The sequence below is a fragment of the Megalops cyprinoides genome, chromosome 17, assembly GCF_013368585.1.
Source record: "Megalops cyprinoides isolate fMegCyp1 chromosome 17, fMegCyp1.pri, whole genome shotgun sequence".
Lineage (NCBI taxonomy): Eukaryota > Metazoa > Chordata > Actinopteri > Elopiformes > Megalopidae > Megalops > Megalops cyprinoides.
The window spans coordinates 28,126,963-28,151,762 of record NC_050599.1 but is presented as its reverse complement, the minus strand read 5'-3'; the positions used below and the strand labels follow the sequence as shown (position 1 = coordinate 28,151,762).

The window sequence follows — 24,800 nt, the reverse complement described above, 5'->3', positions numbered from 1 at the left end:
GCCGATATGATAATGATTATCTGTGACAAAAAAGAGGACAATCACCAATATTTCAGGTCGATATTTGAATGCTTTTAACATGTTTTTTTTTGTGTGAAAAGAAATAGGCTGTGACAACATGGACTTAATTACAAACCCTCTTTACTTAGTCATATGTTTTCAGGCATACATCACCACTGTGAAAGTTAAATAAAGAGCAAAAAGATCAAATGAAAGCTCTCTCAAAGCTAAAAATAAACTAAAAATTGCAATAACTAAAATGTGCACCCGTTTGGTATTCTGAACATAAGTGGTTGGTTTTTTGTTTGATTTTCTGAACATGTTACTGGTACATCCAGTCCAATCACCCTAGTACTTCCAGTCCAGTAGCACTAGGTTGTGGTGAAGAAAGCAGCGCCTTTCAGCTTTTAATCCTGTGAGCCTGCTCCTGTTTGTGTCATATATCAGTGAAATTTCACTGAAAACTCTTTCGCTAGGAACTGAAGAGGGTGGGGGACAGAGATATCTCCTTGCATGTACAGCAAGTAGTTGAAAGCGTGGTTAATTTTCTCTCCACCAAAGCAGTGGATCCCCATTTCGGCAGTCAATCTATGGTTCCTTAATGTAGAGGTCTACTTCATCCTCAATGGTAGTGTGGGGTGCAGCTTTGCTTGTGTGGGGTCCTAATAAGTGATTGAACATTTCATCAATCCAGCCATGAGAGGCTGTACTCAATTCACTTCTTTTTTGCTTCCATACTTGCATCTGGCTCCTCTTGACTTGCGGTTTCAGTGGCAGCACAGTCTGCAAGACTGCTCTCCTCAATTTGCCCTTGTTCTGCAATGTCTTCACAAAGCCACTCTGTGGCTTTCTGAGCGGTTTGCTCACAGGAAAAAGCATGATGCTTGTAGCAGGGATCCAAGAAGCAAGCACCACCATTCTTTGGAAAGTGTTAGCAGAGAGACTCTCTGCTGACCTGCCTAAGAGTTCTTATTCCTCTTGTGGAGGGTCCTTCATCATCTTGAAGCAGCATTTTTAGTACCGCCAGGCATGGAATGATGTCAGACAGTGATGAAATGTTCTGACTCACTTCAAGTGTCACCTCTTCAATTGGAAGGGGAGTTTCAACCAAATTACAATGTCCCATTGGTTAGCATTTGGACATGCGTACCCTCCGTACTCGCCTGCATAGACGTTGAGCACGCTTCTGCTCCTGTGTCGCGTTGAGTTCCATCTGGTTGGGACAACCTGAATCAAACTGTGCTTAGGCAGACCAAGGTCATTCTGAATGGGCCCCTTGGCAAGAATAGAATGATGGAAATGTGTTGCACATTTCTTCAACACTGCAGTTATATCTATCACAGCTCTTTGGCTCATCAAATCATCATTCACCACAAGTTGGAGTAAATGTGTTGTGCAGCTAAGGTCTGGTAGATCAGCTAGCTTCATTCCTAATTCCTTCCACCAAGCATGCCCAAGACTGTTTCCTAATGTATTGGCCAGTATGGGAACCATGCATTGCTGTTGTGTTCAGCACTACCTGGTTTCTTTTCCAGCTATTGTCAATGAAATGGCAAGTGAGACTCATGGGTGACTCTGTAGTACTAGACCAGCAGTCAGTAGTGAAAGCAAGACACTGACCACCATTCTCTTGTTGGATGAGGGTCTTTATCTTCGCTACAACCTGAGGGTGAATCTGTTCAAGAATTTTGGTACCATAAAACTTTTCATTTTTCAATGTGCATCTTGGCTCAGCCACTATGAGAAGTCGCTTGAAGCCAGCATCAGACACCACTGTAAATGGCTGGTGGTCAGTGATGATCATTTCTGTGTGAGTCAGCCCAATTGTTTCCACTTTTCATCAGATTTTGGCCACTTTTTTGATTTTGAAATAGTTGCTGTATTGTGAGTGAGGTTGTTGTAGCTGACTGTGCTTCTGATGTTTTTTTGTGCTGCATTATGCAAATCAGGAAGATGAATCCTGAGATGAGCCCAAAGATTACTGGTGTTTTTGTATTTCGTCCCTCCTAAGCCTGTGCTGACTCTAGCCTTGGATGTGTTGAATATCACCTGGTCTGGTGATTGTTAGGGTTGGGTACTGAAACCCTGGCACCGGTTCCTATACAACCGGTATCTACTGGACCAAATCGCAACGCAGATTTCGGTGCCACTTAACCCTTTCGCACGTACGGCCACACCGGTGTGATTAGCCATTTAGTGCATATGCTAAAACCGGTGCAATTAGAACACTACATTGGAGAAATTCTAGCTAATTTTAGCTTTGAGGAAACAGCGATTTAACTCTAAAAAATATAGCAAATGCTAACTGAAACTTGTGAGAAGCTTAACTCTAACGAAAACACAACGAACCATGTAAGGTAACACGTGCACCACATAGCATAAAAAATAAGTTACATGTGAAAGCGTTGTTAAGGTGCTAGGTTTCTTCCTGTATTTTTTTCCCTTTAGTCATACCTGATGCGGGAGCACACCTCCAGTTTTCCGAGGCCATGTGAAATGCTTCCGGGGGGAAAAACGCCACTTGTATCTATTTGATGTTGATATCACAGCAACAGCACTACGCTGCTTCCATGTGGTAAATAGAAACACATGGCTAGAAAAGATAAAGAGTGAAAACATATGCTAACAATGCGAACATTTGTTAAGTGTTTGGTACTTATTTATATTTACATAATTAAGTATACTTTAAACTGTTAACAGTTAATATATCGTTGAATTTCAAGTTCAAATTTGCCTTAGCAATAAAAAAGCCGTTGTTTAATGTCGTTGATCATCGTTTTGTGCTTTTTTTAAAGTATCGGTTCAGGCACCAGTACCATTTTAAAAGTATGGCTTTAGCACCAGTATCGGAAAAAACCAAACAATCCCAACCCTAGTGATTGTTTAGTGAAGTGGTCCCATACTGCACTTGCTAATCACATCAAAGTGGCAAACGGGTATTTTCAGCTTTGCCGCGAGGTTCCAACATACAGTGCATACACAAGCAAGCTGAAGTTTAAATTTGTGAACAGTTGCTTAAATGAAGACTGTAATTCTGAAGGGCTGTGCTTTAGGATAAATTTCTTCAAACATTTCATTTGAGAGAATAAATATACATTACTATTTGTTAAATATGCAGTTTCAAACTGTTGCAACTTATAGCATAAAACCAATTAGTCCTTATTACAAGTCCTTATTTCTTTTATATTGCAAGTTTGTTTTTTTTTTTAGCTTAAGCATAGACTAGTTATACCGATTCAAAAAAGGTCCAATTAGCCTAGTGCAATATGGTTAACAGCATGGTTTGAGCACAACGACCCTGGATACTTACCTTCCATCCTTATTTCCAGCAGCAGGTCTGAGAAAACGTTTGATTTTCAAGGTCAGATAATGTCTGTCTCGGCCAATGAGGGAATTTTTTGAAACGAATGTTAGCCATTTTTTCTGACAGAGGAGATGCGTTGGGATAGTACACGCATTGCTTATAAAAGTTTTTTTTTTTTTTTTAAATCAGAAATTTAGATAAAAATATACCGATGACAGATAATCAAAAATTGGCAAATATCGGCCTCAATTATCTAACGACCAGATAATCGGTTGACCCCTAATTTTAATGCCACAGTGCAAGGTGCTGAAGCTGTTTGCAACCTCACAGCCCCCTTAGTGTCCTTAATTAACCTGAAACATAAGATGTTTGACTGTTTTTCATGTTTTCGTAAAGTGTTGCTATGTCCACTAGCAACCAGACACAAAGTTAAACTGCACAACTTCTTTCTTACATGCTAGTTGCCTTGAGGAGGTAGAATTTGAATCTGAATACAGCCCATTTCCTTTTTGGTTAATTATGTACAGTTGCAATCCACTGAGTATTGCTAGTGAGCCTAAACTGATGCTTTTTACTAGTTTTTCAATCACATTAGTATGAGACTGATTCTGGTCCAGTGCTTTTGATCACTATATTGATTCTTTTATCAGTATTTCTTAAAAGTGGAGTGTGCTGTACTTGTTTCAGATTTGATAAGAGCAATCTGTTCTTTGGCTGTACTTACAACAGAGTAAAAAAAAAAATTCTTAGGTCATCACTGTTGTCTAGATAAAGCATGACATGAAAACAATTTTTCGCCTTGGGTGACAAAAATTGAAACGGTCACCTCTCACAAAGCAGGCTAATTGACCAGTGAAAATATATAAAACTCAACTTGCATCTCCCGAAACCCACACACTGACTTCACAGAACAAAGATACCCGAGTCCACTTTCCTGATCAGACTCCTCCGGCAAGAGCAATAATAAAGCTTGGTGATGTGAACATAGTTGTGCAGGCAACAGCTTCCATTCAAATCTATACAAAGCAAAAGGGCCACAGAGTCCAGGGGCCTGTGTCAAAGCTTCATTACGAGAGACAGAGACAGAGGAGGAATGCAAATAACTGTGTTAACCAACACATCACGTGACCTGACCGCACACTTTGCAAGCCTAGCTTTTAATAATGCAATCCTAGCTTTCAGAAATGCAATTATTTCACGCTGACCTGCAAACACTTCATTCTGAAATGCTCATTTCGACAATTTTACCTAAATGCAAAATATTCAAAAACTCTTTCCTAAAATGGACAGGATTTAGATCTAATGAAACCATACCTTTTGGAACACATTTATTTCAACCTACATCAGCTTACACAGTAAGAGTCAACAGTCACAACATCCCTGCTTGGTACATGTAATTAACAAATTGCCTCAATTTTGTGTTGATGACAATGGTGCAACTAATAAGCGCTGATTTCATTAAGAACACAGTGTACACATCACATCTTCTGAGCACAAATACGTAGATCTCAGCAACTTCAATTCATTCAATTAAGTAATGCATTCTGTGCAGTGATAACTGTACATGTCAGCTTTACTTAGTCATGACATAACCTTGCTAGCAGCTCCTTCTGTACCCAGCACTCCAGTGCTGAACAGAAACTGTTAGCCCACTCACACTGAGTAAAGTGCTACCTCCAGTAGGGTGCACATTTAACTAACATTGCTAATTTCAGTCAAGGAATATTTCCATGCTGTATATACTTTTTCTTTACAACTATAGCAATATATTCAGTTCATAATAATTCAGCTATTTCCAACTGTACCTTATGGGTATGTGCGATTGCAGTACTACTATAGTTGGCTTGGCAAATTCAACTTCACTGTGCTTGTGTTCAGGGGTTAAATTGGGATTTGTTATGTGGGGGGGCTCTGTAGTTTCAGGGTTGCCATGGTGCAAATGTGTGTGTGCGCATAGACTACAACATCTGACCGATGTCATCTGACAAACTGTAAATAAAATATAACAAGGTGAGACAACCCTCTGCTCTGGACACTAAAATGCTAATCAAAGTCATTCTAGATACTGTTGGCAGTGCGCAAAACTACAACTGATGACAAAATCTTTCTGTAAGTGCACTCTCCTGTGTATCTGTATCAAATATAGGAATGGTGTTGTTACCACTAAAGGAGAGAATAATAATAGAAAATAATATAAATACAGTCTTTTTAATAGTCACATTAAACTGGAATTAAGTTACATCTTACAATATTACAATATACACAGGCTGCCGACACCTTTTCAAATATCCAAACCTTTCCATGACTTTTCAAAGTCACATAAAAGTTCAATCACCATTTCCTCGCAATCTTGCTAACCATAATCTATAGATTGAAAAGTGAAAAAAATGGAGAAGCAACTACATGTGCACTCACCGAAGACACATTATCCCAACTAGCTAGATAGAAGAATTTTAATTTCCACATCAATACACAGTGGAGACGGTAGCTAATATTACAGTTAATTCCATCATAGAGAACACAATCAAATTCCATGACTTTCTAAAAATTTTGGGCACATCTTACTGTAAAAGTATCAGTAAAACCAGTTAGTTCATCAGATCATTATTATCTAAGTGAAAATAGTGTAAAAAAGTGTAAAAAATGTAATGTAAAAAAGCTTAATAAACCAAAATTAAACAAAGCCTTGCTCCTATGAGAGGCAAGACAAAGACCACAAGCTTAGTTTCTTTTCAATAATTAATGTTACAGCTAGGAAATGGTCAAACTAGCCTGCATTACCTAGCCATGGAGTAATTTAAGTTGATCTATTCTGCTCAAACCACAATTGTCCTGACAAGGCTGAGAGATTTCAATACATGCTAGCTTGCTTGACAGTTTAGCTCGAACTACAGCTTGCCAGTTAGCTTAATGCAGTGTTTCTCAACCCTACTCCTGGTGGCCCACTGTCCTGCATATCTTCTGCCTATCTTTGCTCTACCTACCTGACTGAACTCATCAGTGGCACTTTTGATTAGCTGAGTACACCTGATTTAATCAAGCAGCAAGGATAGATAGAAGATATACAGGACAGTGGGCTGCCAGGAGAGGTTTGAGAAACGCTGGCTTAATGTAAAAGTTAGCTAGCTACCAAAGATTGGAGGCACCTGCCGCAAACTATTTTACATTAACGTCAACCTATCATTTAGTAAAATTGAAACATTAAGCAGAATATCAGAACAATTTACATTCTTTTATTAAACGTGTCAGTTTCTGACCTATTTTTCTCCCTACCTTGCGAGCCACCTATCACTGTCATCTGTTCTGTCTGACTGACTGACAACTGACTGAGGTTGCTGATCTGCTAGGTAGCGTTTAACCCTTTCACGCGTACAGTCACACTGGTGTGATTAGCCATTTAGCGCGTATGCTAACACCAGTGCGATTGGAAAAATTCTAGCTAATTTTAGCTTTGAGGAAACCGCAATTTAACATTAAAAAATATAGCAAATGCTAACTGAAAACTATGTGACGCTTAATAACGATAATGAAAACATAGCGAACCTTGTAACGCAAGACGTGCACTACAAAAAATAAGTTAGTCGTGAAAGTAAGGAAACCCATTGACAGAAAAAAGGGAAACCCCATGAAGTTCTTACATCACCTCATTTGTGTTCTCTACAGCTACGAGAAAAGTGTAAAAATATATACACTGTTGAAGATGTGCATGGCTGAGCGTCCCCTGATGACATAGAAGAGCACATGTCTATGAGCCCAGGCTGAGCCCCGGAGAGCCCCGGCCCAATTTAACCCCTGCTTGTGTTGGGCATACATGTTGCCATTTCATACACAAGCCTGTGGAGCTTGATTTTAACTGGAGATCAGGACACTACAACATGGTTTCCACTGCAGGGGGTCAACAGCTGATGCAGATGGGATATAGATCAGTGGTCTGCATGCTGCACAGCAGGTGTGCCACAGAAGTCATTCATGCCTGTCTGAGGTCCCATAATTCTTCACTCTATCTGCAGACCCCAATGGACTGATCACTTCCTACTGCAAGGAGTGATTAGAGACTAGCGCTTCATAAACCCTGTAATGTAATGTGAACTGTCAATCACTGACTTTTGTGATCCAAATCAGTGGATTGCTCACAACACATGATTACAGCAACGCAGAGTAGAGCAGGGCAGTGAGAGCGCATACACAACCGTAGTGACAGCACTCTGTCACACTGCCCTCCCCTTTGGGAAGCGTGCCCATGCGCTTCACGCACAAAGGCGTACCTCGCGCATTCCCCCTCCATACTTTTCCCATCCCAGGGTGCCCCACTCACTGGTGCTTCACCCATCTCTGGGGTCCCTCACACCGGGGTCAACTAACCTAGGGGTCCCTCATACGGCTCACACACTGGGCATGCCTCCGATGACCTCGTGGCAAGCCATCCCACTCTGACACCAAATGTAGCGAAGGGCAAAAGCAGTCACCCCACCCAGCCTCAAACCTGGGTCTACGGAGTACCAAACCTGTTGTAATCATGTGTTGTCAGCAATCCACTGATTTGGATCACAAAAGTCAGTGATTGACATTTGCATTTCATTTTCTCAATTTTGGTTTGTAACGAAATTTACTGAAAAGTCACAAAAGAAATTTAGTTCTATAAATTTATTCTTTTAAAGTTTATAGTTTTATAAACATTGGCAAAAGGTGATTACAGTCCATTGTGTTACCTGTCCATGAAATCATTTCACAAAAATTGCCTTATATATGGTGTTACTTAAAATGGTTTGTTGGAATGAGGGATGTTTAAGGAGCTGACTGTTGAATGTGCAAGATGTTTAAGTTGGATAAAGCAAATTCAGGTTTCACTGGTAAAGACACGAAGAGAGCAAGATGGCAACAGCACGCAGAGAGCAGCCACTGAGACTGAAGTTACCAGTGAAACAGCATCTAGGCCAATCAGATTCTCAGGTGAGGCCTTACAGCACAGAACTGTATCAAAGCATGACAGAACTTGCTGTATTTTTCAAAAAAGGGGAGAAATAATTTAAGTAAAATCACATTCACCTGCAATACTCCTGACCAGGAGCTTTAAAAGTTGTGCATTTTAATTTTACATTTTTCTGAGCCTATTACCTCACTGAGAATAACCTACTTACTAAAATGTTTTGGGGAATTCCACTTTGAATTACAACAACTTGTACTGCTTTCGTGTGTGCAACAAAGTTTTTGTCTGCTACTGATATTCCAACAGCAAAAATGTATATATAAATAAAAACCAGCCATAACACTTTTGAATGTTTATAAATATTAATAATGTGATTGTGTGTTTGTCAGACAAGCAGGGCTTTGCACCAGAACAAGAGGGTTCTCTGCAAACAACAGCGTCCCCCTGTTTCACAATTGCACAGGACATGCTCGAGTTCCTCCTTTCGGCAAGCAGGAGGCAGGCGCAGTGAGCCAGTGATTTGATGAGAATGGTCAGGCAGACAGCGGAATGGGCTGCTCGGAGGAATCACGAGCAGGGGCCTGAGCAGGATTCTGGGTAGGCCGTCTCGACTCAAGCGATGGTGACGGACACATCAGAGATGCTCCCCTGCCGCCACCCCCCCCCCCCCCCAAACAGCTGTCAGTCAAAAAGAACCAGTCGTTCATCCCTCCATTTCGAAGCAGTTTTCAGAGAGGGACTTCCTCTGCTTGAGAGACCAGAGCTCCCGATGACGTGCTGACAACCGGCCCCGCATCTATAACCAGCCAATTAGGGGAGCACAAACAACGGCAATGCTGTTGACACACTTTTGCAGGTAATACACCTGCAGCCATAAAGTTCAGGGAAGTTGGAAGCATACCCATTGCAGATGGGAAGTGAGGCTTATCTGGCTTGACATGACATTTACACACCTAACAAGGCCCTACAGGTTGAAAGCATACACCCCCTACGAACCAGATGCCCAGCCTGCTTCCCAGAAAATGATGATGCTGGCAACGCAAAGCAAACATGGTTTTCATGTGGCCGGCGGGCCAGCCGTGCAAGGTTAACAAGGTTCGTAACCACTCAGGTGTACATAAAGGGAGGGAGGAGGGGAAAAAAGAGCACCAGCAGCTTCCCATTTCCTTATATGGTGTGTGTGGTGAATTCGTAGCCCTCGGGCTCAGTACACACACTGACAGGCTTTCAACCTACAGACTTTGTGGCTGAGCCTCACGTATCCGTAAGCACACAGTCCTAGATGTTCTTTATGTCCTGACTCACGACTTTCGATTTACAGAAATCCGTGTGACAGAACGCCGCCGCACAATGACCGAGGACACGCCCTCGTGTTCACGTCACTCTTGCGGAGGCGTGCGTGCTAAATCGGTCTCATGCTTTTTCTGTACTGACTTAAACACTGTCAGACCGAGGGTTTGGCCAGCCAGAGAGAAACTTTCGTGCTGGACACGTACACCAGAATACCAAAACTTGTTAAAGCTTGCCACCTGGTGTCTTCCGCATGTGGGTGTCGTTATTAAAGAACTAATGTACCTTTGCTTTGACAGATACTCTAGATCAGAGCATCAGCCAAATGAACATACAGATACAGAAAATGAACACAGGCATGGCCATGAGGGAAGGTCAGTGTCCAGTGGATGTCAGTGTGGCATAGTGGGAAAAACCATGCTCGCAACTCAAAGGTTGGTGGTTTGATTCCAATGGAAGGTCACTGCTGTTATACAAGTTATACAAGGTACAGGTCCAACCATGTCATGTCAGACAGTACCTGGGCCTGGGTCAGAGAAGAGTTATTCAAATCCAGTATGATAACTCGCATCTAGTTGCCATACAGTTACAAAAACAGGGACTCCATCACTAATGTGCCTTTTGTCATAGAAACATCAGAGTAGTCCACACAGAACTCTACAGTGCTCATTGTCCCTTTTACAGCTTTGTGCAAAGAAAAGTATTTAAGAGCATTAAAGTAGTGATGAAGAACCTGACAACGATCACCAGGAATCAAAACATTTTTTTATGTTTTATGGCTATGTGTAAATAAAACTATTTGGAAGTACCACAGAAATGAAAGGACCTTATGCACTTATGTTCTAGTCCTACACCTAGCACCACTTTAAGGATGTGCCTGTGAATATTTATTATGTATGCAAAATAAGCAGCTACTTTGAAATCCTCCACAGTAATCATACACAGTGTATTGCAGTCCCTACAACAACAGGAAAGATCAGTAATATCATATAGGCTACCGCTGACATATTGTACAAAGGATACACTGCCCAAAATGCACTACTGTACATTTTCCTACACAAAAGATGTATTTACACATGCAACCACAGGCATGATTAAAGATAGATCAAGGAAGAATGTAGACTCCATCGGGAGCCTCACTCCTCAGGGTTCAGGGGCTCACCGTCATGAATACTAATGAGAAAGAATACTCCTCTGAGTTTTTCTCATCAAATTGGGTTATTGATAAGTGATCTCACAATCAAAATGTCAAATCAAATATTTAGTCTCTTCTAGGGCTGTATCGAATGCCATTTTTTACCATTTGAATTTTAGCCAACCTTTTTCAAACGAAGCTTTGAATGTCTGTGACGTGACGTCATCATTTTGACATTTGTAAGTGACCAAATGAATGTAACAAACAGTTCTCTATACAAAAGTTCAACCAGCATTTGCTTTTGTATACGGAATTATTCCTGTGCGATTTCATGACACATAATTCATTCCGTAAATGAAACCACTTTAACATATAAATTTCTTGTATTACAGTTGCAATAACCTTAAAACTGCAACTGAGCACCCATCCTAATAATCGAATGCTTAATTTTGCAATCGAATGCCAATTCAATAAACGAAGCTTCGAATTTTTCAGTACAGCCCTAGTCTCATCTCCGTTAGACGTTGCTACATGGCAGAATGGCTGTTGCTTAATGACTCATAGTAATGACTCAAGTGACAGAACTTTTCTCACACACTTCCTGGAATTTATCTCAATTACCTCATGCAAAAGGTCAGGGAATCATTTTCTCCTCATTCACCCTGTTATTTTATTTTAACATTTTTTTATTCTGCCTAGAAATCGTGCACTGTAAATTTGATTATAAAGGGTGTACCAACTCAAAGTCAATTGGCTGACTGACTAAGAGACTTAAACTGATCCAGAAGCATCTAGAAATCAGCGCTTTCACACTGGTTTGCCACAACAGAAGATGTAGAATCAAAAGAACTGGAAAGAGCAAAGCAAACCCATTCACACTGAACCCACTTCCAGCAAATTACAAGAATTTTTCCCCACAATCCTTTGATGTGGAAGCCACAGTTAATGAAGCCTCTAGACTAGCATTTTGTTTTCCAGCAATTTTACGCCATTTTGTCAGCAATTGCCCTGGTCTTGAAGGTAGAAAAATGCTAGTTGGGTAAACAAAGTTTGCTGCTACAATCAAACAGTAGGCAAGTCATGGAGCATTTCCTGGTTCTCATTGTTTATATACCAGCTACAGCATCTGCTCTTTCTTCAGTGCTTTCATCACAATTTGTACTTTATCTTGCTTGTTGCTTCAGTTTCCTGTTATGTCGAGTACTGTCGCTTGTTTGTTTTCCAACTCATGATGTCTGATATACTGTAATATTGCTGCTATTCCCCAGGAAAACGGGTATTAACAGCATTTGTGTAGTAACTTATATGAATTCAGGTTTCAACATTGTAATAAAGATGTTTAACCAGTATTTTTGGTAAGAGTGGTTCTGGTGTTTGTGGAATCTGCCTGACCAGGACAATGCTTGAAAACATAGTGGTTCAAAACACACTTTCATACAAGGACTATGAACTAAATCAAAAAAGATGACACTTACTTAGACCATCCACGTAAAGTCCAATTATGTAGCGAGTTGACAGGCACTTCATAACACACAGCCCTCCTTGCCTTTTATTGAGAGACCTGGCTATATCCTCAGCAAATCCCTAAAAAAACCCAACTCACCACAATATGGAGGTGAATTCAATCGAATTTTTAGACAAATTTTTGATTAACTCATAATTTTCAGATTTCGTAAACAGCACACTATCGTTGCAGCTTTCCCTGGTGCATAAAGCGCAGACTGTCAAACGTAGCTAACAGTCTGTATTTTAGCTACAGGTACAAGATGAACAGTAATGTGACCTCCCTGCAAAAACACAGAACAGCAGTTAAACTGCACTTCCCATTGTAGCTAGCCAGGCACTTGCACACGCTTGCATAAAGCACCAGGTGTGCGCTTGCAACAATATGCTGATGGGAAGACACCGTTATTGTGTAAAAGCTGTTCGTGGCCGCCAATAACTGCATATATTAGCAAACTACGTAACCTGCGATTTTGTAAGTCATTCCGTCGAACAGACATTCGAACAGACATTAATATCACCATCGAAACCACGCTGATCTTCGGTTTACTCAAATATCGAAGGAAGTAACCCAAGTTAGCGGCTTACCTGTTTAACTAGCTGGTCTACATACCAAACAGAAGGAGTGTTCACTCAGTAGCTTAACGATAAAGTCACTTAGCTAACTACTTAACATCAAGGACCACTCGCTAAGATCAATCGGTTGACGTTTCTCAGCTAGGTACCTACCTCAACTAAATATAGCTACTAGAACTTACCTAACCAGCTTTACTGTCTATGCTAACCGACTGGCTAGCTGACTATTTGGCTAGCTACAGTGCTGTCAATATGTAAACGCCGGTCTCATATTCTACTTGTCAACAAAGCTAACGTTAGCCAGATGGCTATATTTGTCAAATGGTGGACACCTATTTGAGGGATTGCAAACAAAGTAATTACATAGCCAATCAGATAAGTGTTTGGTTTTTATACCATGCAACTTAATCTTTGAAGACTGTTTGCAAGCTGAATGTTCAAAAAAACAACAAAGCATCCCCACTTTCCCCTAAAGCATCCAGTTACCGTCTTGTAAGTGTGAACGGCTAGTGTAGCTATCTAGCTAATTTAGCTATGTAGGCCTTACTCCGCCAAGCTAGCTAAGTTAGCGTTATAACTACACTGGTTTGCAGGTAAATTAGTTAGTTAGCTAGCTCATTATCAGTTCATGTGCCGAAACATCAAAACAAGTAATAAGGTTATATCACACGCAGCTCTACAAACAGCTAACTGGCTTCTGGGAAGCCTGTAAGTGCAAGATAGTCTAGTTAGCTCCTGACTACAAATGCACACGCTCAAGCAAAGCTGCAGATTTACCTTAGCTAACACACCACTTTACCTTGTTTCTCTGCGTTTCGCCGTGAAGATGGTGCTGGTAAGGAGCGACCCTGTTTAGCTAGCTAGCTAACGGTGCTTACGCTTGGATTTTTCGGTCTTTAGCAATTGGCTAGTCTCTCCTAGCCGCGACAGCAGAAAAAGCTAGCCCAGCTATCTTGGCCTTTTCAGACAGCCAAACCTACAGCACCCTTTAGCTAGCTAGCTAGCCACCTTCTAACGAAATAATCCTCCGAGTCCCATTAATAGCGGCATACGGATGTATACGGATGCAGCGAAAAGAATCACATTCCCTGATCGTTGAAGCAATCGTCGGCTAGCGGTTTACCCCTCTTTTTCCGCTTATTTTCCTTTTCACGCTTCTCACTATTTTGGGGAAATCTCCGCTTTACCTATTGTCAATATTACTAGGCTGAGTCCATGGCACACATAACATAGGCTAACCCTTTTGCTGTTTGGCCTGGCATAACTGCCGGTTTCCATTGGCCAATTTGAAGAAATAACGGTTATGATTGGTTATAATTCGACGTCAATCATTTAAGAGCGCCGAGGTTTCTCTTGGAGGTAGATGAATTAGTAAGATTGGTTGAAGAGTACGTCACTAGGAGATTGGACGAGAGGAACATCAGAAAATTCCCCGTATGGAATGAGGCTGAACCTGCGGCCTTCTGAAGTGCACGGCATTTGCACTTCCGTACTTTTCTGTATTGATTTTTGTTAAAGACGTCACGCACATCGTTCCGCATCAATGGTTAAGTTAGTTCGTTCAGAGCTGTCACCATCCTTAAAACAGTTTAAATGATTTTTTCGGACTCATAAAAACAATTAGAAGCAACATGTTACATAACATTAACAAAACCAGTACAAAGTAGATCTAATAACCACTGTAAATCCGAGAGTTAATACCAGCAAACAGGAACAATTATTCTGTCTGCCAGGTTATTTCAATTAATTTGCAACTTATGCATTGAACATAAAATGTTTTAATCTTTTATTACTCTAAATGACAAGAGGTACATGGATAGGACACTTAAGATTTATTATCAGTATAGGAAGTGAGGACTTCGACCTGACATGTAGCAAGCCAATGTCCTGTCTCTTTGTGCTTATGTGCTTCCTGGTCTTTAAAATTTAACTTTTGTTGTTCATACTCATTGTTCATGGGTGGCAACAACAGCGAGGCATTGTGTACAGTGTGGCTTGTATAGCCCTAAAGCAGACAGACATTGTACGCAGTCAGGAGACACGGCACTTTCGTACAACTCAGCTGTCGCAAACACGCATAACAATCCCACAGGAGTCAGTTCGTTAAACCGTGCTAATGACAGAAGTCATAAAAAGCAAATGGTTTCTCGTGCAGTACCCTTTTTACTTAGGCCTTACATAGTTTCAAACACACACGCGTACACGCAGCCCTGTGACATTAGTAAAGAAGAACTTCACTGTCCACTAATGTGAAAAAGTTTGATTCACAAGAGCTGGTTTGGGGTATGCAGAAATTAAGCAAAAGGTTAGCTCAGTTTGATATTTCTCAAATATCAAATATCAAACTGTCAGTCACATATTTAATTTAGCAATGTGTGTATTCCTGTTTCTCATCAACACCCTTTTCAGCCTTTACCAAAGAAGAGAGTTTTCATAAACATCACAAAACATTTATTCATCTTGGAATAATCAGTATGGAAAATCTCTCCATGGTAATGAGAAACCATACCAATGATCCGGTGCCATGCACGCTTTACATAGCTCAGTGAGGTCCTGCATACACAGACTTAATCAGCTAAGTACTTAAAAATGCTGTTCGGGTTGTTTTATGTTACATGTGCCAGATTGGCAAATCCGCTGTGAAACAAAGGTGATCTCGCTGTGCGGTTTTGCAGTTAAAAATACGTCGTATTGTATAAATTTGTTCTCCAACCAATTTGTGTAATATGAGGTAGCCTACTATCCATCTTAATTAAGAGGCAGCTAACTAGTTGTTGCATTTATTCACGGTGTAATTGCCTTGAACATTTAACTCGACAACGATTAATTCAGTTTAATTAACTCAGACAGAACCACCCCCCCCCCCCCCCCCCCGACGATAAATTTCAGTAACGACGGACTTGTAGCAGATAATTCTCAAGAGATGTCAAATTGGGTTTAGTATTCAATTAAGAGCTCCAGCGAGCCCAATTAATTGGTAGCATCGCGAACGGGGAGTTTACACGACAGGGACTTGCGTGTCTCGCTCAGCGCTTAAGAACTGATATCGTGTAAGCATGACGGAACAAGGCGGGCATGATGCACAGCTGGTGAGCGAGGCTGGAAAAACGCTGCTACAAGGTACCGTCTTTGTTTAGGCATAATTCCCCCTCGGCTCTCTCTTTGGCCCCCTGCCAAATCCAGCGCAAATTAACCTGCCTACGGTCACTGTTTGCAAGAAAACGGCTGGAACGAGGCGTCAAACGAGGTAGTAGATGGATACGTGGAAATTAACCGTGGTGTCGTTAATTATGCGTGTGGGATTACTGTATGAGAACTGCTTGATTCAGAACCAAGCATACAAAGTTTAATTTCCATTTTTTTTGTTAAGACAGCTAAATTATACTTCCTTGGAAAGATGCCACAGTCTGTAATAACAGACCATCAGGACTGGCTGCTGTTACTTTCTGTCACAGCTATCATTATCTGTGACCTATGCAGATTCATAGAGCAGTCCTTCAAACAGAGACTTTTTTAATGATGCTGAACCCAGCACTGAGCTGTCTGGAGCTCACAGACTTGAGTGATTACAGGGAAAACGCTTAAATTACTATAAATCTCAGGGTCATTAACTATTACCACATTATGCTGAATAACACACCCAAGAATTGTTGCTTGCATGTCTTTAATATCTTAGTAACTCTGATAAAATAAACTTTCATATTGGAAAATGTAGGAAATGAAACAAAGCAATATGTTGTTTTCTAGCTGAATTTCACAGCTACATGTACACACACGCACACGCACAGTCACGCAAAAACACACATGTGCACACATTCTCATGCTTAAAAAACGTGCATGCACACACAAGCGCACACGCCCACATGTTTCAGTGAAGCTGTTAGCAGTTATTCTCAAGTCTCGGCCAGAATCACACAAGGCAGAGAAGGGAGGTGCACCCTGGATTCATTGGCGAGTCGCGTTTGGAAGAAATCTGAGTGATAATGAATTCGGCAAGGCTCGGGATAATCAGCTGCCCCAGCACATCTTGTGACACAAACATCCTGTCCAGTCAGCAGGCTTTGAAACCAAGGCCTCCGCTGATCCTGGATCTGTCACAATGCGGATGGAGAGGCCTAAAGCTCACAGTGCTTGAGTAGCATATATGCCAACATATGGTCAATACAAATACAAATCCACATGCAACCCTCCTCTCTCTAGGTGCAGTCTTGTTCTCCTCTTCTTGTCTCAGAGCAAACCAGTTATGGCTTCTTGGGGTTAGACTGCATGCTGTCGGTGTCAGCCTGGGTCAATTTACTGTAGATAACAGTCACCAGTTCACCTGGTATTCTTCTCCTACAGCTAGGGTGGGTCTGTGGAAACATGTCCAGCTCAGCTCAGGCATACTTCAGCTACATGGAAGGCAGGTCATGGATATTGGGCGTAATGGAAAGGGTGCTTGAGAGCCCTTGTTTCTCCAATGAGCTGGGGGGAAGGGCGCATATCCTATGTACAAGTGTTCCAATAAAGACGTTAAGGAGCATTCTGCCTGGAGCAGGCCCCCTCACAATACTCCCATGGGCTAAGGTAGTGTCTTGTAGGGCAGCAGGGTCTGGCAGCGGGAAGTCAGATCTGACCACAGGTGTGATGGTGACCCTTAACCCAGGCAGGACTGGCACACTGACTGGATCTGTGTCTACTAACTTTACGGGCCACACAGCTGTGGATAGGAGTGCTTGGTGAGGCCTGCACTGGTGTCTGCCAGCCATCACGTACTGTCTGCTCTTGGTGCACACAGCTTTTGAGCCAGCACACAAACTTACAACCGTCTCCAGCACCAGACCCAACCAAAGCAGCTGGGTCCTGGAGTCATGCAGATTGCAAGAGCTCCAGGCACCCACTGTCAGTGAGGAGCCTCTGTGACATTCTTCTCCGTGATCTCCATGGCAACTCTTGTATCACATTAGCCACAGTTCGCTAACACATCTCAGTGGGGGTGTGGGGAGAAGTGTGCCAATAATTGTTCCCGACACACACAATCGCATTAAGGCTGGTCTGCGTACACCACACACATGACTAATGTCCAGGCGAGGGGACCAGCAACAGGCGTGTGAGTGCTGAGGATAAGGGTGGATAAGAACTTACATGGTTTTAACATTGTAACACATGCAGGTCACACTGACACATCAGAGACACAAACCAAAGGCAAGGCCCCATTATCAGGGGAAAAAGCCCTGAGCCTTGCCATTACCTACAGTAATTACATTACATTATTGTCATTTAGCAGATGCTTTTTTATCCAGATTGACTTACAATTTTTACGTTATCCATTTATACAGCTGGATATTTACTGATGCAATTCTGGGTTAAGTACCTTGCCCAAGGGTGCAGCAGCAGTGTCCCAGCAGAGAATCAAACCAGCAACCTTTTGGTTATGATCCCTGCTTCTTACCACTATGCTACACTGCCACCCTCAGAGTCATGCAGGTAGAGTGACGTTGGCTAATTGACATTCTTCCTCAGAATGTCGATCTCAGTGACATGCCACTGAACACAGTTTACCTACCACGCTCCAAACAACACAAGCCAGGAGCCAGTTGTGAAGTCTTACACATTCAGATTTGCATTTGGAAATGTACATGTATAAGACATTTGAGTTAAATGCTGCAACCTGTAGGAAAAAATCACCTTTTGCAATTTGTCTGAAATATATCTCCTGAAACCAAGAAAGACTAAGGGCTCTTGTAATACCGCACCCCACAAATAAAAGTGATGATATTTTTGTTATTACTGTGACACATACAGGTACGTATTTAATAACAGGGTGAACCCGAGACAGTAGTGAGGTTCACAGACCCAATGCAGGCTTTCTGTAGGGGGTTGTCCCCATATTTACCCTGACATATCTCTCCCACAAGGGAACACTACTTCAAAGCCCCCACTGGTCACTGCTCTGAATCTTTGGAGGCTTTGGTTATTCTGGCGCTGGCTGACATTTCTAAACTGTACAACCTCCCCTGACCGCCCAGCTTAACCTTGTGCATAGAGGACCTGCAACAGAAAGGAGGTTCCACCCTTCAGGCTGCTGACCCCACAAACAGCTCCAGAACTGACAGCACTGACCATAGGGACTATGAAGAACCTGGCCAGTCCAGACTCGGGAAGCTCCCCTATTTATATGTTTTTTATGTTGTTTGTTTGTTTCTTTGTTTTATTTGTCGGGAATCCAACAATAATATGTATGTTCATGAATAAAATTATATCGTTATACTGTGTGTTGCTTGTGTTTAATGGTCACTGAGTCTCGTATGTATAACGGTGTAAAGCACTTTTCGGGTATGAATAAGCAGTGTAATATTGCTGTGGTAGCATTGTTGCTGGCTGTATTCTTTACTTTTACCACCAGGGGGTGGTATATCACCATTTTGTTTTGGTCTGAGCCATGGTTTTGGTTTTGTGTATGTGGCTAGGCTTTAGCTCTTCTCCGTTGACTTTAATTGCATTTAATTTGTCCTTTTTCTGATGTAAAGTTTATCACCTTGCCATAGTACATGTTTATACATTTCTGTTAAAAATACAATGCATTACAGCCAATAATCACATGGACAACTCTCAGTACACATTTAGTGCTGGCTTGGGGTCATTTTTTTTCTCCTTGACATAATGTCCTACCTTGACTAACTATACATATATTAGCATGTGAACTATTATTATGGTAAACTATTAGGAAGCGGTCTCCTAAAAAGAAATCAGACTAAGACAAGCCAATATGGCTGTAAAGCATACTTTAACCAACAGTAAACACCCCATAACAGTGCAGCCTTTGTCAAATAAATTACTTCCATACATTACCAATCGGACTGGAAAACTGGGATAGAATTACAAAACCATTCATTGACGTACAATGATGACCATAAACAATGTGGTCATTGTCTTCTTAAAATGAAAAGGTTTTCTGGTCTTGGGGGTATCTGGTCCATTCGCCTGGTCTCTTTTAACTGTATCTGGTCTATCTTGGATCACCAATATTGTTTCCTGCTTCCAGGATGACAAGTCAAACTTAAACTGAGATGTGAAATGTGAAAGTATTTTAAATGATGAGAATTAAAACAACATTGCTGCCTAAAGCTTTCCAGTTTAACTCAATTCTTTCTGCATTCTTAATGACTTTGTGAAAAATCGTGGACCATCGGCAATACCATCACAGTTCAGAATCTACTTCACACTACTGCCCAACCCGCCACCCCAAGCACTGATCGAGGATCAGCAGCCCTTTTCCTGATCCTAGCCCTAATCGCTTTGAGAAGAAAACTGACACTGACTCCGGGACAGGAATGTCAGCCTGGCTATGAGCTGGCCACCCCATCCAAGGGATTAACTCTGCTCTGGACAGCCTGAAGGGGGCGTGATAGGGGGGAAAGCTTTGAGGAAAGCGGAGTGTCACAAACAAAGCAGGCGATGGCATTCTGCACACTCCTCCACTGACGGCTTGTGGGCTCGGCCCTGAAGACAAAAGCAGCACTGTTTGCGATTGGAAGATGGAATGATGTGGGAGTGGCCAAGAGGACAGGGTGCATTGCATCGTATAAAAGCCCTGTTCCTGCATGCCACTGCATTTATCCACTCAAGCAGGGTGGCGTCACAGGACATGGGGGTGATCAGACGGCCTTTACAACGGCCTTTCTTGTGTTGGCCTCACTTGTCAGGGCCTGCTTGTTTCATGGTACTGTGCTGCCTAGTCAAATGCAGAACAGCAAAGTTTGTGCAAACACCTACACAGCAGGCTTGTATAAACACGTCGTGCTGGAGGGAGACCTTTCCACCTGAAACGTGTTTGTGTTTGTGTTCCATTTCTCCACAGTGCCAGCTGGCATGGAGACACGCTTCTGCAGCGTGTCCGCTAAAGCCGCTGCAAGCAGGATCCTGAAGCAAACGCATATGCAGGTGAGGAGGAGGAAGGTTATGAGCCAGGACAAAGAGCTGTTGTCACATTACTCTTTTTATCAAATGTGTTTTGAGGTCCTGCGTGTGAGGTGAAGTCTTGGCTCTTGCTGTGTGACACACACATGCACGTGCACACACACACACACACACACACACACAAACATCTCCACAGATTGTCAGCTTATTCAACCTAGACCTGAGGATGCAATCCAATACCCTGCTAGTTCTGCCAGCCAATTTATAGAAACGTCAATATGTGGCACGGCCATAGAAATTACATCTGGGGACAGTTAAGCAGGCTTGACAGACAGGGCCCTATGTGTTCCTGTTCCTGCCCAAGGAACTGACCCAACCAACAGAAATAAAACCGCAGACACATAAAGGATCAAATTAACAAACTTCTTTATTTGCCGTTTCCAAATGATGAAACAGGGAGTGGAGCGGAGCAGCTCAGAGGGCAGAATGCAGGGTTACAGAAACAAGTGTCTCCCGTTCGGCTCCATCGGTCGCATGCCGTCTAAACCACATGAAAGATGAGGGAAAGCAGTTGCCTGGAATGGGCGCAGTCGCCACGGAGGGAGAGGGCTGAACATGGAGCTAAGATCAGTGAGAGGCCTTCAAGACCCAGCGTGGGAGACCTGGGGTTCACGCTGAAGGCGGGGATCTGTCATAGACCACACCACAGCGATAATATCTGTACTGTCAGTGCATTCAATCGCACTGGACCGGGGCCACAACTGCACAGAGCCCCACCATTAAGAGGAGGAAACTGGAAGGCAACTGCCAGACAGACACACTGCATATGATGAGATACATATTGTAAGTATATATTGCAACGGGAAGTCTGTTTTTGCCAATTCCACCAACGTTTCTTTTTCAGTCTGACCAGAATTTGCAGTCAATGGGACCATGCTGATGTGATCCAATCAGTAGACCAAGGAAATCCCAAAAAAGGAGGAGCCAATTAGGTTGGGGAGGGAACAGTTGATCCGGGGTTCTGCAGTTGACTCGTCAAACACCTCTGTGCTGCTTAGAGCAGGGTCAGGCTAAGCTGGTTAGAAATGCCTAATGGTAAAGCAGCGGTTATCATGGTGTTTCTGAGTGCTGCAGCCAAAGCAACAGGCCAGAGCCCAGACTAACACAGGACAACTACTGAGCTGCCCAGAAAGAAATACCTTACTGTGCACTCGGAAGTATCCTAAAGAATGCCATCCATCACTTCCAGTCCATTCTTACATTTAACACCACGGTCGTGGTCAGTGTTGAGAGTTGTGGTCGGTCTCTTCAGTAGCCGTCAGCATTTAGAATGATGGCCAGTGCTTACAGAAGCAGTAAATGTCTAGAGTTATGGTCAATGTCTAGAACAGTGGTCAACCTCAAGGGTAGCGGTCAGTATTTAGGATGGTGATGAGTGCTTACAGAAGCAGTCAACATCTAGGATTATTGTCAATGTCTAGTATAGTGGTTTCTCTTAAGAGTAGCAGTCAGTATTATGGATTGTGGTTAGTGCCTACAGAAGCAGTCAACGTCAAGTGGTCAATATCAAGTGTAGCGGTCAGCATTTTGAGTACTGGTCAATGTCTAGCATTCTGGTCAAAGTCTAGAGTAGCAGTAAATGGCTTTAGCAGCAGTCAGTGTCCACAGTATGTACTCTGCTGCAAAATACTTTTCCTCTCTAACACCAGTAATACAAAGCTCTTCTTCCAGAGCAAATCTCTCGTGCGAATCGTTTAACTCAACAGTTTAGGCTGACGAGTAAATGATTCAAGAACAACTGCCTCACCTGAAACTGAGCCACAGAAAGCAGGGAAGTGAAATCGACAAATGTGAAACTTTAAGTAAAAATCATTCCTTAAAAATCAAACTGCGCAAGTGGTTACAAGATGGGACCTGTAGTAGGAATCAGGAAACAGAACTTTTTAATGCATAAGAAGCTTTGACAATAAACACAATTGTCATGTCCGTCATGTTCGGCATTTTTGACTTTTAGGGTTGATTCCACAAGACTTGTGACTAGTGGATGAATCGGTGTGAACCACAGGGTAGACAGTGAAATAAGAAGGCACTGGATAGATTAGGGGACCCACTTCATGACCTGTATGTCGCAGGTTCAGATTCCCAGGAGGGATGCCGCTGTTGTACCCTTGGGTGAGGTGCATAACCTGAATTGCTTCAGTAACTATCTGAATGAATAGCAAGTGGAGAAAAAATAAATGCATGCTAATCTAATCCAGGTAGGAGAGAGGTACCTGCTAAGTAAATACAGGGCATTACAGCTCTGCTGTGTGACTGAATCCAGAGAATATAATGGGCTTTTAATGGTTTCATGCCTTGCAATTGGTTGATTTCCAGTGCTCAGTCACCACCCACATGGACAGTTTACTTATGATTCTCCAGTGGATTGAATACTGCATGAACACATATTAAACACATTATAAAGGCTAAGTGCTTTATATCGATATGATGAAAATTACAATGACACACACTATCCTACCAAAGGTTATGGGACTCCCCATCTGATTGCAGGAACATTACATTATTGTCATTTAGTACTCATATCCAGAGTGACTTACATACATTACAGTTTTATCCATTTATACAGTTGGAGATTTACGAAGGCAGTTGTGGATTAGGTATCTTGCCCAAGGGTATAACAGCAGTGCCCCATCAGGGAACTGAACCAGCAACCCTTTGGTTACGAGCTCTGCTCCTGCTCCTTACCACTGTGCTGATCTCCACCTTACCACTGTGCTGATCTCCACCTGACAGAACATCATTATGATCTAGATGAACTGAAACACAGAATTAAGGCTAGGCCAAGATGGTCCTTTTCTGTAGTGAAGCTTACTAATGATTTAAAGCAGTGGAACACCAGCTTTCAACCAGAGATTACTAGAAAGTCTTCCACAATATACTGAAGCAGTCATCAAGGCCAAAGGCAGGCAGAAATGCTAGGAATTTCTTAGAATAAAGAGTTTTATTCATAACTAACCATGTCCCATGACTTTTGGAAGGACAGTGTACATACATGCACGCACTCACACACACACACACAAACGCGCACACACACAATTACACTCAAGGGCTTTGAGAGATCAAATCACAATACTGACTTGAATAGGATGTGGGGATGTGGGTCTCTTACATGACTGTGAGCTTAAGTCTTCACTTGTGAAAAATAAAAAAAATTGACTGAGAAACTAATTTATTTGAACAAAATGTTTAAATACTCCCTGCCACTGCACATCTCAAGAGCTTATTCTAAGTATATTTACACACAAAGAATTTAAGAAAAAAATATGTGTGAAAATTAACAACATAAAAATCCAAAATATGAGAAATGTTTATAATACATGTCAAAGTACACTGCATGTATAAGAATAAAATAATTATTGCTACTTTGTTCTATATATTTTTAGCAAATATGTTGCAGAATATTTTCTAACATATATGCATGAAATTGCATATATAAACTTGCCAAACACTTTTTGATGTATATTATAAATGCATTCCTTGTATTTTACATTTCATAATACACTGTATGGTGCCGCATACTCATTTTAAACAGGGAGGGTGTGACCAAACACTGGGTGTGACCACATGATAAGGTCCTCAGTGGGGATGGATGAGCAGAGAGGAACAGTGAGAGTTACACAGCTCTGGTGCAAAGGTGTTGTCTCTGTCTCCCTTCCGAGTGGCTCCAGGGTGGTGCAGGGACAGCTGTATGTTTTCTTCATGCGCCACAATGACGCTCCAGCGCAACCTGTTGCTTCCTTTGAGTCCAGGTCCTGCATTGTTCCGCATGCACTGGTCACAAGGCGGAGTGGCCTTCTGCTGGGCTCACTGGGGCTCACATGCACACACACACGCACGCACGCACACATGTACACATGCACACATGCATGCAAGCGTACGTACACACAAACACATTCACACACAAACATGCATACACGCACTCATGTGCATGCACGCACACACACACACATACACATACATACATACTTATCCAGCCACACGTACACGAACGCACGCACACTAACACCACTGGGAGGAGCAAAGGAACAGTGCGTTCTGGGAGCAAGAGACACAGGGAAAACAGAGGTCCTCCATCATTATCCTCTTTCATTGTTTAGGGGGAGACA

At 42.2% G+C, this 24,800-nt stretch overlaps 1 protein-coding gene across 3 annotated transcripts in view; it reads right to left on the bottom strand.

Moving 5' to 3' along the window:
* The window catches only part of LOC118791978 (serine/threonine-protein phosphatase 2A 56 kDa regulatory subunit epsilon isoform-like), a 29,662-nt gene extending 15,715 nt beyond the window's left edge, over window positions 1-13,947 (bottom strand). For 2 of the 3 annotated variants that reach the window (XM_036549581.1, XM_036549582.1), the window contains exon 1: window positions 13,535-13,947. The gene's annotated coding sequence lies outside the window, so the exon portion shown is untranslated. The remainder of the gene's footprint in view (window positions 1-13,534) is intronic. The other variant, XM_036549583.1, reaches the window with a different exon arrangement.
* Between the last annotated feature and the right edge of the window lie 10,853 nt (window positions 13,948-24,800).